A 4481-nucleotide genomic window follows, 5' to 3' on the forward strand; every position below is an offset into this window, starting at 1 on the left:
GCACCCCCGGCCGGAGTCGTGCGTCTGGGGCTGAGGCCCAGGCTCTGGCGGACAGGCCTGGGGGGAGCGCGGGTGGCGGTGCGCACAGCCTGCTGGGCCCCAGAAGCCGCTTTCTTCCGCTCGCTCTCAGCAACGCGCAGCCTTCCACGCGCTGCAGGCCACACTCACCGACCTCACCCCAGAAACCTTAACCCTACAAGGGGCACTCCCACAAAAACAGCCCTTGAAGACACGGGAGGTGGTTTTTTTCTCCTAAACTCATAGAGCAGGGCAGAAGGAAATGGGAACCCACTCCAATACTCTTGCCTGGAAAATCCCGTGGCCGGAGGAGCCTGGTGGGCTACAGTCCCTGGGGTCGCAAAGAGTCGGACGCAACTGAGCAACTTCACTTTCACAGGGCAAGGGAAATACCAGTAAAATTGAGGAGCGAAGGAACCATCCCCAGTTGTAAGACCAAGAAAACTCCCCTGAAAAGACAATGAAAAAGACTTCTTCAGTCTAGATATAGAGTTCAAAAAGGGGATAATAAAAATACTGAAGAGATTAAGAAAAGCTATTGACAGAAATGCAGATGATTATAAGAACGAACTAGAAAGAGGAGCCAAGAAAACTTAGAAAACACATTCACTAAGACGAAAAGCTAGGCTACAGGTACTGAAGACCAAAATAATAACGCAGGAGTCATTGCTCTGGAAAACAATAATGGAAGTCACCCAGCCAGAACAGCTGACAGAAAATGAAATTAAAATAAGAGACTTATGGGATTATGTGCCAACCTACACATATTAGAAATACTAGAAGAAGGAAGAGAGGGCTTCAAAAATGTATTGGGAGAAATTATGCATATATGCCCAGGGGAAAAAGACAACCTGTGGAACAAGAGAAAATATTTGCAAACATTTGTGACCTCCAAAGGTTTAGTTTCCAAAATATACAGACAGCTCATACAACTCAATAGCAGCAAAACAACCCAATCAAAAAATGCCTGAAGACCTAAACAGACATTTCTCCAAAGGAGACAGGTGGCCAACAGGCACAGGAAAAGCCATTCAACACTGCTAATTATTAGAGAAATGCAAATCTGAACTACAGTGAGACACCACCCCACAACGGTCAAAATGGCCACCATCCAAGTCTACAAATAACAAATGCGGGACAGGGTGTGGAGAAAAGGGAACCCTCCTACACTGGTGGTGGGAATGCAGCTTGGTGCACCCACTGTGGAGGACAGTAGGGACGGTCCTCAAAAAACTAGACTAGAGCTGCCTCCTGCAATCCTGCTCCTGGACATATATCCAGACAAAGCTTAGTTCAGAAAGATAATGCACCCCAATGTTCACTGCAGCATTATTTACAACAGCCAAGACGTGGACGCAGCGATCAATGCCCACTGCTGGATGAATGGACAAGATGCAGGGGGTGTGTGTGTGTGTGCGTATCTGTGTTGTTCAGTCGCTAAGTCGTGTCTGACTCTTTGGCCACCCTGTGGACTGAAGCCCGCCAGGCTCCCCTGTCCATGGGATTTCCCAGGCAAGATACTGGAGTGGTTGCCATTTCCCTCTCCGTGTGTGTTTATGTGTGTGTATGTGTGTATATAGACGGAATATTACTCAGCCATAAAAAGAATGAAATAATGCCGTTTGTAGCAATGAGGATGGAATTAGAGAAGTCAGAGAAAGACAAATACCATATGACATCATTTATGAGGATATGACGCAAATGAACCTACCCAGGAAACAGAATCACAGACGCAGAGAACAGACTTGTGACTGCCGAGGGCGAGAGGAGGGATGGAGGGGGCGGGAGGCGGACTCTTCCATACAGAATGGACATGGGACGCCCCGGGCGGTTCAGCAGCTAAGACTCCACACTCCCAGTGCAGCGGGCCCAGGTTCAATCCCCGGCCAGGGAGTGAGACACCACACGTGGCAACCAAGAGTCTGCACATCACAACTAAGATCCCTCAGGCTGCAACAGAGACTGGAGACCCCGCATGCCAAAACGAAGACCCAGGAAGAACCGATAAACAACAAGGTCCTACTTTATAGCACAGGGAACAATATTCGATATCCTGTGATAATCAAAATGGAAAAGAATATAAAAAAAGAACGTGTGTGTGGTGTATATATAAATAACTAAATCACTTTGCTATTCAGCAGAAATTAACACAATATTGTACATCAACTATACTTCAACTGAAAATGTATAAAGGCTTCCCTGGTGGCTCAGACGGTAAAGAACCCACCTACAACGTGGGAGACCTGGGTTAGACCCCTGGGTCGGGAAGATCGCCTGGAGGACCGCAGGGCGACCCACTCCATATTCTTTCCTGGAGGATCCCACAGACAGAGGAGCCTGGTGGGCTGCAGTCTATGGGGTTGCACAGAGTAGAACGTGACTGAGCAGCTGAGCACGGCATTTGGGGTGTGCTGAGGAGAAGCAGTGCTGCCCCGATGACTGAACAGCAGAGACTTGACAGGGACCTTGATGACTGAACAGCACTCTAAAGGGCAGAGACTTGAGAGGGACCTTGATCACACTCTGCATCAACCAAGAGCGTGTTCTCCTCAACTCTAAAATAGCCAACATCAACCTAACGACTTCACCACCTGTGCCTGTGTTTATTGTTGGAGAGCTCAATTGTACCAAAAGGCAGATTCTCTGTTCTTAGGTATTTTAAAGTGTAAATTAGATACCCATCTTTTACAGTCAAAAATGTGAGGTTAACAGAGCAAAGGACAGAGATCAGTGAATTTTAGGGAGCGTCCAAGAACCAAGGGAACAGGTATGCAAAATGTTTGTTAACATGTGCATTACTTTGAGAAGGTCCTTTAGTCCAATATTTTCCAGGGGATTTCCTAAGAAAAATAACTTCAAACTTAGACAAACAAAAACTGGTAACCTTCACTTCAGCTCAGAAAATTACACACACAAATAACATGTGTTGTTTCTCATTTTTTAAGCTAATTCTGCCAAGGTGGTGCCAGACTTCCCAGTAACAGGAGCGGGGAGGAAGGCTGGCTTATGTTTTTCTGGGTTTTCTCTGCTTTGTTGAAATTATATTGCTTTTTAAAATAAACCCAAAGAACATCTCTAGCTTTGACATTCTTATTGTTAAAAAAAAAAAATTCTACCACGAAGAAACCAAGGCCTGAATACAAATGAATCACATCTGAAAACTTTGATATTACGGGTGTTCTCGCACCCCCAAAGTCCTGTTTACTTTGTTGAAACTTCTTCTCTAAAGAGCCCCTGAAAACCTTCTTCTACTTTGTTTTTGTTTCTTGTTTTTCTAGCTTCACGTTCATCTCTTTCCCAAACCGGAACATTATTGACCCTATTTTCCCCTTTCAGCCTCCGTCTGATACTAACAGCACTGATGCACCCAGAGGAGAAAGCATCACTAAAAGCCTGGAGACTCTGGTAAAGGCACCACTTTCTTTCCCTGCCGCCCTCCTCCCACCCCAACCTCCACCTCTGCAAACACATCCCTCTTTTCCTGCCAGGGATAAACGAATAGTCAACAAATCTAAACATATATTTCATGATGATAAAGAAAAAAAGCTACCTTAGTTTGATGCTTTTGAACTGTGGTGTTGGAGAAGACTCTTGAGAGACCTTTGGACTGTGAGGAGATCCAACCAGTCCATCCTAAAGGAAATCAGTTCTGAATATTCATTGGAAAAGACTGATGCTGAAGCTGAAACTCCAATACTTTGGCAACTTGCTGTGAAGAGCTGACTCATTGGAAAAGACCCTGATGCTGGGAAAGATTGAGGGCAGGACGAGAAGGGGATGACAGAGGATGAGATGGCTGGATGGCATCACTGACTCGATGGACATGAGTTTGAGTAACTCTGGGAGTTGGTGATGGACAGGGAGGCCTGGTGTGCTGCAGTTCATGGGGTCGCAGAGTTGGACACGACTGAGCAACTCAATTGCAAACGTGCAGCCATCATGTCTTTTGAGATTCCAGAGTGGCTTTGGTCTTCTCTTCGGGTTTTCTACTTTGTTAAGAAAGGTAAGGACAGGGCCAGAGAGGAGCAGCTCAGAACACAGCACAGGCCAAGGGCTGCGGCCAGTAGCCCTCCCTTGGGCGGCTCTAGCGTCTCTTACACAAAACCGCGAGGGTCGGTCTGAGGAACGCCAGCTTAGAGGGGTGACATTATTAAGCTGACCACGATAACTCAGTCTGATCCTGTTTCTACTTCTTAGGTTCCATAAACTTTACTTCCAGGTAACAAGAAAACCACAGTGCTTTCTTTTATAATGAATACAACCAGCATTGAACCATCAAAACAACACTTTTAGGAAGACTGCTGACCTCGGGCTGGGGTGGGAGGGAGGCAGTCGCGTTCCACGTGCCCACTGCCCCCAGGAGGACGCCATCGGCTCCGCGTGCGCCCCACGCCGGCCCCCTCCAGGAGCAGCTCGCCTCAGACTCGCTTAGACGAGGGCCTGGCCTGGGCTGGCCGCCCCCT

This window comes from Bison bison, unplaced genomic scaffold (assembly GCF_000754665.1).
Source record: "Bison bison bison isolate TAMUID 2011002044 unplaced genomic scaffold, Bison_UMD1.0 scf7180017864374, whole genome shotgun sequence".
Lineage (NCBI taxonomy): Eukaryota > Metazoa > Chordata > Mammalia > Artiodactyla > Bovidae > Bison > Bison bison.